The following is an 11371-nucleotide window of genomic DNA, read 5'->3' as shown; positions in this document are numbered from 1 at the left end:
GCAGGATCCCGATCTCTTGGCCTTGTGGCCGGCGCGAAAGCCCGGACTGGACCGGAATCCTGACCCAGACCGGAACTCCTAGCCGGACCCGGACCGGACCCAGGAGCAGGACCCGGACCGGAGGCCGGGGCCGCACCGGAAACCGAAACCGGACCCGGACCGGACCCAGACCCAGACCCAGCCGCCATGACCTCACTGGATCCACCTGCTTCCTGCTCCGGTCTCCCATCCGCACCGCTCCGTGGCTCCTCCAAGGCTGAGGCCTCGCCCCCATGCCCAGGACGGAGGGACGGATCCAGAACAGGAGCCAGCCCCTCAGGCCCCACCCCTTCCTGAACCGGCCTAGTGGCCAAGGCCGCCGCAGAGCCTGGGCTTGTAGTGCTGGAAGGCCCAGCCCCGTGCTCCGAGGCCTGCCCTCCCTCCGTAGCCGACTCCCCTGCTTCTCGCCCGGCCTTCTTGGTGCTAGGCCACGCTTGGCCTCCAGGAGGCCCAGAGTAGGCCCCAAAATTGCCCTGAACCAAGGCCGCAAACGACCTCACCCTTTCCGGACAGGCCCGGAAAAGGTGCTCCACGCTCCCGCAGAGACTGCATGCTTTCGGGGCCACACAGTCTCTTGTAGCGTGCTCCGTCGATGCACAATGTCTGCATCGGTCGGTGGAGCACACCGCCTTAACATGCCCGTACCTTCCACACCGCCGACAGTACAAAGGTTGCCCTGGGTAGACTAGGTAACCCCTGTCCGGGCCTATGGAGAAGGCCCCAGGAGGATGTGCTACCCCTCCCACCCCTGAAGGATCCTGTTTGAAACGCACATTAAAACGTCTTTTCCCATTCCAAAACCCAAATCGATCCTTCAATTTTACCCCCTCCCTCACATCTGAACAGTACCTGTGCAGGAAGGCCAGGATGTCCTCCTCCCGAACAAAGGGGTTGTATAAATGAATCGTCAGGGGTCGCAGGGCCTTGTTGAAAAGCAGATGGACCATAACCCCTTGCAACGCCGGGTTCTCCTTGCACTCCAGAAACTTCTGGTACAGGTTGTGGCAAGCTGCTTCGGACACGAAAGTCAGATCAAAAAATCCTCTCGGGGAAAAATCCTGTAGACAAAAAACCGTCTCGCTGTCCACCATCAACAGCTCCTTAAGAATGTTTTTAACAAAAAATCAAGCGTGAAACCTTTTCTCCTCTCTCCATCCTCCATCTCCACCCGAACTGTATTCCTCAGCCGCACCCTATGGGTCGGCACATCACCTTCCGGCGTTGCCATCCTCTTCCCGGCTTTATCTTAACCAAAAGGCCGAGAAGCGATAACCACAAACTGGCCCCTGCCGACGGCACCCTCCCGGTGCCCCCGGACCGCGCTTGGGGCAGATGTCACCGGGCCCCGGACCCGGCCCCCGGCCCCCGGACCCGGCCCCCCTCCCCCGCCTTCCCAAGAACCGCGCACGCACTGACTGGCCGGACTCAGCTTGCTCCTCCCACCAAGATCCACTGTCCTCTGCCGGCAGGCACAGCCGCCAAAAGACACTCAACACATACCGGGTACGCTATTACGTACTTACTACCGAGTTACTTGCTGAATAGCTGCTCTCGAGGCAGCGACCAAAGCTATTTAGCGAGCGGGGCATGGATCGCACGCGGCAAGCAGGCGATAAGCCAGAAACGAGCAAGTCGGCTCGGCTCATCGGCGACTCGCAAGCAACCGTTCGAAGCTGCCCCGTCCTGTGGACGGAGCATCCAAAAATAGCACAAACTAAGGTGCGTTCCTCTCCACGGAAATCTTTAGTAAAAGGCGAAAGATTTGTGCGTGCTGAAGAGAAACCCGAGCGAAATGTGACCTTTCAGCGCACCAGGCGCCTCCGGCCCCCTTCCCAGCCACTCCTGCTAGCCGGCCGGCCGGACAGACAATCCGAGAGGGAAGGTGGGAAAAGCGAGACAGCGCAATAACAAACTACTACATCGTTTTGCTAAAAAACAGAGACAAGCACACTAACAACAAGGGCACATATTCACCCTATTTACAACACAATTCACTTACATGCATACACACACACACACCCACCCACCAAGAAACAGGGACAGGGCAACCCGCCCAACCAATAAATAGATAAATAAATAAATAAATAAATAAATAAATAAACAAACAAACAAATAAACAAACAAACAAACAAACAACCTTTTTTTGCACAAAACTTGGAGAGGCGCACCGTTCCCGAACGCACTGCAATAACGGGTCGATGCTTGAAGCGGACGGAGCAAGCTCCTTCTCCGACTCCCTGTGCCAAAAATCCGTTTAATATATAGTCCCCTGATAGGGGACGTATCAGATTTTAAACTGATAAGAACAGATTTTTTTTGTTTTATAAACTTTTATTTCCACACATATCACATTACATTGTATTTACATTAAACACACATAACACAAACAATATACAAACCCCTCACGCTTTCTACAAACACAACACATATACATTCATTATTTACAATTTATGTACACTATTTACACTTTCATCGCCCTAATTATATTAGGCCACTATTATAGGCCTAAGGCGGCCTTCACCTTTCCCCATTTCTTTTTGCACCTCTCCTGTCCCTCTACCTGGGCGCACACCCTTATCTCCACCGCCACCCTTCTTTCCCAACCCTTGTAGCACTGCACCCCCGTCATGCCGTCTGAGGGGTTCACAATTTTACTATTTCGGCTGTCCCACAAGGCCAGCTTCCCCCAGCTCACCAGGAGGCTGAACACCTCCCTTTCCTCAGCCTTCACCCTCTCCAAACCAACAGCCTTCATGGCTGCTGCTCTGTCCACTGCTGTGGCCCATACCGGGAGGAACACCACCCTATTTGCCCTCCCCCAAAAGACCTTTGCAAAGGGGCATTCCCACAGGGCATGCCCTCCTGTCTCCTCCCTCCCACAGCCCCTGGGGCACACCGGGCTCCTGGCAGTGCCAGCCCTGTGCATCCTCTCCCTCACTGGCAATCTCCCCAGACCGCCCAACCAGTTCAGGTCGCTTGCTCGGTTTGGGAGCCACCTGGCGGACAAAAACTTCCACTGCCCTCCATTTCTCTCCACCTCCCTCTCTACCTCCCTCACCCTCCTGCCCAAGAGCGCTTTATATAGGGCCCTGTGGTCCTTCAGCCCCTGCGCCATGATGCTCTCAAAAACAGCACTGCCCTCGTGTAGCACCACGGGATGTCCTCCCCCCTCGGCCCCCTATTGTCCCACCCCACCAGCTCTCTCATGGCTGTCCCCACCCACATCCTCATGAGATGCCTACTCTTGTGGCTCTCCGCTCCCACCAAGGTGTCGACGATGCTTTTGAGGTATAACACCTCAAGCTTCAGGCCTACGTCCACTAGACCCCGCCCTCCCCTCTCCACTGGCAAAAACAAAATTTCCCTTTTTACCGGTTCCAAACGCCCTCCCCACAGAAAATTAAAAATCATCCGGTTTAAAATGATCTTGCACCCCGCCGGGATCGGGAAAACTCTCCCTAAATAAATGAGTTGCGGCAAAATGTCCGCCTTCACTATCAATACCTTACCTGATAGGGTTAGTGTTCTCGCCCTCCACAAGCCTAACCTCTTCCTTACCTTTTCCAGGCACTGTTCCCAGTTCAGCCTGTCTGCCCTCTCCCTGCTGAACCGGATCCCCAGCACCTTCATCCCGTCCTCACACACTGCGAGGCCATGCTGCTCCCCCCTCCTCCCTCTCCATCCCTCGGTCACCATCACTGTCGACTTGCCATAGTTTATTTTCGACCCTGACCCTCGACAGTACTGGCCCACCAGGCCCATGACCCTCTCCACGTCCCTCTCTGAGGAGACCACCACTGTGGTGTCATCGGCGTACTGTAGCAGCTTTACCCTCTCCCCCCCACTGCCTGGGATCTGCAGGCCCCTAAACACCGTGTCCTGCCTCATCAGCTCTGCCAGGGGCTCTATCACACACACATACAGCAACGGGGACAGGGGACACCCCTGCCTCACCCCTCTACCCTGCCTCACCGGCGTACTCAAAGCCCCGTTAACTTTCACCCGGCTGAAGGCTCCGTTGTAGAGGGCCTTTACCCAGGCAACAAACCCCCCTCCAAACCCAATTCTGTCCAGGACCTGTACCAGGAAGGCGTGGTCGACCCGGTCAAAAGCCTTTTGTTGGTCCAGGCCAATCACACCTATCCCCACTTTCCTACTTTTAGCCCATGCCAGCACATCCCTCAACAACACTAGGTTCTGGGACCCCATCCTTCCCGGGACCGCACAAGTTTGGTCCGGCCCCAGAACCTCCCCTAAAACTCCCTTGGCCCTGTTGGCCAGCACCTTCCCCAGCACCCTGTAATCGGTGCAGAGGAGTGTGATTGGCCGCCAGTTCCCCAGGTCTTTCCTCTCTCCCTTCTTAAATAGGAGGTGTATCACCCCCTCCCTCATTGACTGGGGCATTTTCCCCACTTCTCCCACCCGGTTAAACACCTCCACCAGGTCCTCTGCCATCTCTCCCCAAAAGTGGGTATATAGCTCCCTTGTTATCCCGTCCTTCCCTGGAGTTTTCCCCGCCTTTAGGGAGAACAAGGCTTCCCTTACTTCTTCCTTATTTATTTTCCTCCCCAGAGCTTCCTGTCGCCCCTCCCCTACCTTCCTCCAGAGCCGCGCCACCAGCCTGTCCCCCTCCTCTGTGTCCCTCTCCTCCCTACCAAACAGCACAGAATAGAAACGCGCTGCAGCGTCTAATTTTTCCTCCTGCAGTCTTACCTCCCCCTGGTTTGTAGCTAGCGCCTCCATCCATCCCTCGCTTTGGCGCGCACTCACCGCCTTGAAAAAGAAAGGCGTTACCCTCTCGTCCTTTTCCTTCCTCTCCACCCTCGCCAGGAAGGCAAACCTCCTTGCTTTCTCTCTATAATAGGCCCTTATTTGTTCCTTTAAAGCCTTTACCTCTTCTGTCTTTACCCTCCCTCCCCTGTTTGCCACGCCCACCCAGTATTGCAGTTCACTCTGCAGTGCCCACACTCTCTCTCTCTCTTCCCTCCTCTTGGCTATCCCGTAGGCCATGCAAAACTCCTTTATTCTGATTTTCACCAGCTCCCACCAATCCAAAACACATAAAAACTGGGCTTTGAAGGCCTTCCAACCCAAATAAAACTCCTTAAATTGCTCTATAAAACAAAAGTCTTCTAGGAGTTCGGCATTAAAACTCCATCTCCTTTTTCTTTCGTTCTCCCCTCCCTCCAAAACGCACTTAATTAAACAATGGTCCGATGACCAGCTTGGCATCACCACAAATTTTTTCAAACGAAAACTTTTGGACACAAAAAAATAATCCAGCCTTCTCCTGCAGCCCCTGGAATTTGCCCATGTAAACCCCTCCCCCTGTCAGCCATTTTCCCTAAAACAATCAAACAAAGAAAACTTAACCAAAATCTCTTTTTTTAAATAAAGAACTGAAAAATCCCTCCTTCCCCCCCACTATCCCCTCATCCACCGACACATTGAAATCCCCCCCCAAAATAATACTCCTATTTGTAGCCAAAACTTCTGGCAAAAGTTTAAAAAAATCATACCGCTGAGAAATATTGCACGGGGCATGCACATTAACAAATCTCATTTTCTCCCCTTCCCACAAAACATCCGCACACATGAGCCTTCCTGGGACTATCGTCAGGAATCTTCTATTTCTACCCCCCTTCCTTTAAACAAAATCCCCAAACCGTCAGCGTGGACATTGTCCACTGACCACACTGAAGGCCCCAGATCCCAATCCTTGCGAAAAATGGCCACATCCCTCCCCCCTCCCAAATGACATTCCTGCAAAAAAAGTACATTATCTTTTAAAGATAAAAACAGCGCCAACCTTTTGTCCCGGTCTTTTATGCCCCTGGCATTAAGAGACAAGAAATTTTTTTCCATTAATTAAAATGTAATAAAAGGTGCTGGCCTTCAGCCTACCTCCTTCCAAAAATTTTCTCCATCCCCATCCTGGGTTCCGCCGGCAATGGAACGTCCGAATCCCCCATCTCCTTCTCCACCTCTTCGGCCCAGTCCTTGGGCCTAGCCTTGGCTTTGGTCGGGGCCCTGGCCTTTGCCTGCCTCCCCCCTGGTGGAGCTCCAGCCATCTCAGGCCTCTCCTTCCTCTTCTCTCCCCTCAGCCTGATGACGGCATCCTCCTCCATGGACAGCTCCATGTCGGAGTCGTCGCTGCCCTCATCCGCCGTCTCCCTCCCCTCCCTGCTGCCGAGCTCCAGATCGGTGTCTGGGATCGGGCCTTCCTCGGTGCTAGGCCCCGCTGAGCCCGGTGCAGGCCCTCTCTGCTCCCCCTTCCTGCTTTCCGCCTTGCTGTGCTCTGTTGGGCCTGGTGTAGGCCCCTCAGCCTCCACTGGGCCTGATGTAGGCCTCTCAACCTCTGTTGGGCCTGGTGTAGGCCTCTCAGCCCCTGCTGGGCCTGATGTAGGCCTCTCCGCCTCCTTTGGGCCTGGTGTAGGCCCGTCAGCCTCTGTTGGGCCTGGTGTAGGCCTCTCCGCCCCTGCTGGCCCTGGTGTAGGCCTCTCAGCCTCTGTTGGGCCTGGTGCAGGCCTCTCAGCCTCCGTTGGGCCTGGTACAGGCCTCTCAGCCCCTGCTGGCCCTGGTGTAGGCCTCTCAGCCTCTGTTGGGCCTGGTGTAGGCCTCTCAGCCCCCGCTGGCCCTGCTGTAGGCGCTGCTCTCTCCCTGGCTGCATCGGCGTAGGTGCGGCGGCGCTCAGGGCATGCCCTCATGAGATGATCCCCGGAGCCACATACGTTGCAGGTGCGCGGCTCCTTGCACTCGACCGCCATGTGCCCTCGGTGCCAGCAATTGTGGCACACCACCGACCTGCACCCCGCGTCGACGTGGCCCACCTCCATGCACCGTCGACAGAAAGGAGGCTGCCTGGAATACGAGATGTGGCCCTTCACTCCTTCGACCATGCAGAGGGCTGGAGGATGGAGGTAGCCCTCGTAGCCATGGTCACTCTCCCGGAGCAGGACCTCGTACACCCTCTGGCCATTCCAGAAGCCGTAGACGTCCCTCCGGTATCTGGGTCCGGCCACCACCCTTGCGTACCTCTCCAGGTACCTCCCGACAGCCTCATCTGGCACGTTCATGTCAAACAGGTTGATGATGACCACCCTGTGGTTCCTCCTCTCCATGGACTCCACCCGGAAAGCCCCCAGATCTTCCCTTTTGCACCTCTCCATGAACGCCTGGAAAGCCTCCGGTCCTCTGAAGGCCACGTCTACGAACTCCTCTCTCCCGTTCCTCTGGATGCCCAGAATATCCCTCTCTGAAAGAGAGAACTTCTCCAAAATGAAGCTCTTCACAAATTCTTCCCTCTGGGGCATGCTCCCTGGGGCTCCTGCCCATTTCACCCTTGCAGTGTTTCTTACAGCTCTCCAATTGCCTGAAGACATACTTACTTTCTGTCGCTTCTCTCCACCACAAACCACTTGATCTTAGCCAAAAGGCCGAGAAGCGATAACCACAAACGGGCCCCTGCCGACGGCGCCCTCCCGGTGCCCCCGGACCGCGCTCGGGGCAGATGCCACCTGGCCCAGGGGCCGGCCCCCCTCCCCGCCTTCCCAAGAACCCTGCGCACGCACTGACTGGCCGGTCGGCGAGCTACCGTAACGACCGGACTCAGCTGGCTCCTCCCACCAAGATACACTGTCCTCCACTGGCAGGCACAGCCGCCAAAAACACTCGACACATACCGAGTACACTGTTACGTACTTACTACCGAGTTACTTACTGAATAGCTGCTCTCTAGGCAGCGACCAAAGCTATTTAGCGAGCGGGGCATGGATCGCACGCGGCAAGCAGGCGATAAGCCAGAAACGAGCAAGTCGGCTCGGCTCATCGGCGACTCGCAAGCAACCCGCATACCTGTCGCACATTGCCGTCTGTCCTTACACCGTTCGAAGCTGCCCCGTCCTGTGGACGGAGCATCCAAAAATAGCACAAACTCAGGTGCGTTCCTCTCCACGGAAATCTTTAGTAAAAGGCAAAAGATTTGTGCGTGCTGAAGAGAAACCCGAGCGAAATGTGACCTTTCAGCGCACCAGGCGCCTCCGGCCCCCTTCCCAGCCACTCCCACTGACCCGGGGTTGCCACTGCCGCCAGCCGGCCGGCCGGCCGGACAGACAATCCGAGAGGGAAGGTGGGAAAAGCGAGACAGCGCAATAACAAACGGTTACGTCCCGCACACAAAACTGCTACATCGTTTTGCTAAAAAATAGAGGCAAGCACACTTACAACAAGGGCACATATTCAGCCTATCTACAACACAATTTACATACATACATACAAAAAAACAAACAAACAAAAAGGGGGAAGAACAGGGCAACCCACCCATCTAGTAAAGGACAACAAAACACAACCTTTTTTTGCACAAAACTTGGAGAGGCGCACCGTTCCCGAACGCACTGCAATAACGGGTCGATGCTTGAAGCGGACGGAGCAAGCTCCTTCTCCGACTCCCTGTGCCAAAAATCCGTTTAATATATAGTCCCCTGATAGGGGACGTACCAGATATTAAACTGATAAGAACAGATTTTTTGTTTTTAAGTTTTTTATTATATCTGCCCTCAGTTTACATTACATCATGTTCCTTGGGCTTACATTATTTTTACATTATATTCAAATCATTTTTAAAACTTTAATACAAAGACTAAACAACACCAACAAAAACCAAGACTTAGAAAAAAAAAAAAAAAAAAAAAAAAAAATACATTTCCCGCCACCACCCCAAAAGGTAAAAGTAAAAGACAAAAACGGTTTCATTTTCCCCTCTCCCACTGGGGCAAAACAGGTTCACCAGACACCTTTCCAAAACTAAAAACATTAAATACACCAGTCTTAAAAGAACATAAATAAATAAATAAATAAACTTTAAGACTGTTAAAACACAACCCACAAAAGACCTATTAAAATCCCACTTTAAGACCCTAGCCTTTCCACTCTTTTGTAATGGGCAGCCCTGTGTCCTTAAAAAACACACTCCTCTCCCTTCTATTCCACAAACACAAAAACCGCCCATTGCTCTTCCTCAGTCCGCACCCACGAGAGTCCATGCTGCGGGGCCCCACATCGTCCGGGCCTCGTCCGCGCCTTTTCTCCTCCGGTCTCTCCTCATATAGTCCCTGACCCGGGATTTTGCCAGCCGCCACACTGCCTCAGGTTCCAGTGCCCTCCTCTCCTCCACCCAGAGAGTCCTGGCTGTCCAGAGGGCCTCCTTGCAGCAGTTTGCCGTGAGCCACATGGCCCTCCAGCTCCTGGTCCCCAGCGCCTGTTTCCCCGCCCCGTAAAGGGCGTGCTGCAGGGTAATTGTCCCGCCTCTGAAGAAGAGGGTCAGCAGGGGGTCGGCCAGCCTCCAGAGCTCCCTGGCGGCCTCACAGTCCCACATTGCGTGGCGGACTGACTCCTCATCCTGGCATCCATCCCGGGGGCACCCCGCAATAGTAGCCAGGCGCCTCGCGTGCATAACTGCCCGCACTGGCAACACCTCGTGGGCGCCGAACCACGCCAGGTCCCTGTGTTTGTGGAGCAGATCTGGATGGGTGACCGCGCTCCAAACGGTTGTTGCTTGGCCTACCGCCAGCCCGCGCACTGGACACACTTGGTCTCTGCCCTGCACAAAAGAGAGGATAGCACGGTGAGAGGCCAGGGTACCCTCCCCCTCCCCCTCCAACCCACACTTCCCCAGAAAGGCCTGAAGCGGCCGATATGGCTTGGGCATCTCAAACGCCATGGGCACCGTAAGGGGCACCTTAATGAGGCCCAGCCGCTTCAGGTACCTCCCTATAAAAAAACGTACTAAAAAGGATCCCTTCGTTTCCATTTTTAAAACCATAGATATATGTAGAGCTACAAATTGGCTCAACATCACCCGGTAAAAATCTGGGACCCCCCTCCCGCCCTTCTCAGGCTCCCGCCTAACCCATTCCCTCCGGAGCCGTTCCCACCCCCCTCCCCATAAAAACCGAAACACACACCGATTTAGACGAGACAGGACAGAACGCGACGGAACAAAAATGACACCCACAAAAGACAATAACGGGACCAACACAGACTTTAAAATCAGGATCTTCCCCTGGAAGGTGAGCCTCCGGAGCTGCCAAAATTGGAGCCTGCGCTCAGCCTTCCTCAGCACCACCTCCCAGTTCTCCCCTCCCTTCCCTTCCGAGTTAAAAACAAGGCCCAGCACCCGCACATCCCCCTGAGTCTCCACCAGGGGGAGTGCTTGGCGCTCTCCTTCCTCCCACACTCCAAAGGTCTTGAGGACAGACTTGTCCTCATTCAGCCTCGACCCTGAGGCCTCCCCATACAAAGCTGCCTTCTCTAAGACCTTTTTTACAGAGCGAGCATCACTACATAAAATTGTGACATCGTCCATATAAAAGATGCACCTGGCCTCCCTCCCCCCACTACCCGGGATCTTTAAACCCGCTATCCAGGCTTCCCTTCTCAAGACCTCTGCAAATGGCTCTATACAGCACACAAACAGAAGGGGGGATAAGGGACACCCCTGGCAGACGCCGCAGTTGATTTTCACTGCCCTGGTTAGGGTCCCATTAACCAAGAATCTACTCCTCGCCCCCGCGTAAAGGAGTCCCACCCGAGCTAGAAACCTGGCCGGAAAGCCCATCTTTTGCAGTACACTGAACATGTACTGGTGCGAGACCCGATCGTAAGCCTTTTCGAAATCTAAATTTAGAAGAGCTAATTTCAGATTTCTGTCTCTCGCCAGACAGATGGCATCTCTCACCAACACCAGGCTGTCCGTGATCCTCCTTCCGGCCACTGCACAGGTTTGATCCGGGTGTATCAATCCCCCTAAAACCGATTTCATTTTTCCTGTTAAAATTTTGCTAAAAAGTTTCAAATCAAAATTTAAAAGTGTGATCGGACGCCAGTTTTTTAGGTCCGTCACCTCTCCTTTTTTAAATAACAGGGTCACAACTCCCTCCTTAAAACTGTCTGGGAGCTGCTCCCTAAAATCAAAATCCTTAAAAACGTTTTCCAAATCTGGACCCACCAGATCCCAAAAGGTCTCATAAAATTCCAGGGGCAAGCCATCTGCCCCTGGAGCCTTCCCTTTTTTAAAAGACCTCAGGGCGGTGGACAGGTCGGCTAAAACTATGGGGACCTCAAGACCCACCCCCTCTCCAACAGTTCTGTCTATTACCCTCAGAAACTCCTCCAACCTCTCCTCCACCACCTCCTTGGTGGAGAAGAGGGTGGAGTAGAACCTTTCCACCTCCTCCCTCAAACCCTCACTCGTTTGAGCCAAGGAGCCATCCTCTTTTCTCAAACCCTTCATGAGGGCTCCCTGCGCCATCACCCTTTTAAAAAGGTACCTGGT

General features: G+C 54.2%; 2 non-coding genes and 2 pseudogenes across 2 annotated transcripts; all 4 read right to left on the bottom strand.

Annotated features, from left to right (window-relative positions):
• Positions 1-1713: 1713 nt before the first annotated feature.
• On the bottom strand, positions 1714-1830 carry LOC133106111 (U5 spliceosomal RNA). The gene has a single exon (XR_009704288.1). It is a non-coding gene; the product is annotated as a U5 spliceosomal RNA (small nuclear RNA).
• A 366-nt stretch (positions 1831-2196) lies between these two features.
• Positions 2197-2374, bottom strand: LOC133106447 (U2 spliceosomal RNA; annotated as a pseudogene).
• Positions 2375-7932: 5558 nt separating this feature from the next.
• LOC133105877 (U5 spliceosomal RNA) lies at positions 7933-8049 on the bottom strand. Its single transcript, XR_009704065.1, has one exon. It is a non-coding gene; the product is annotated as a U5 spliceosomal RNA (small nuclear RNA).
• Positions 8050-8407: 358 nt separating this feature from the next.
• Positions 8408-8579, bottom strand: LOC133106481 (U2 spliceosomal RNA; annotated as a pseudogene).
• Positions 8580-11371: the final 2792 nt, after the last annotated feature.

This window comes from Conger conger, chromosome 12 (genome assembly GCF_963514075.1).
Source record: "Conger conger chromosome 12, fConCon1.1, whole genome shotgun sequence".
Taxonomy (NCBI): domain Eukaryota; kingdom Metazoa; phylum Chordata; class Actinopteri; order Anguilliformes; family Congridae; genus Conger; species Conger conger.
Note: the sequence above shows the minus strand (reverse complement) of the source record. Positions and strands in the feature narration are given on the sequence as shown.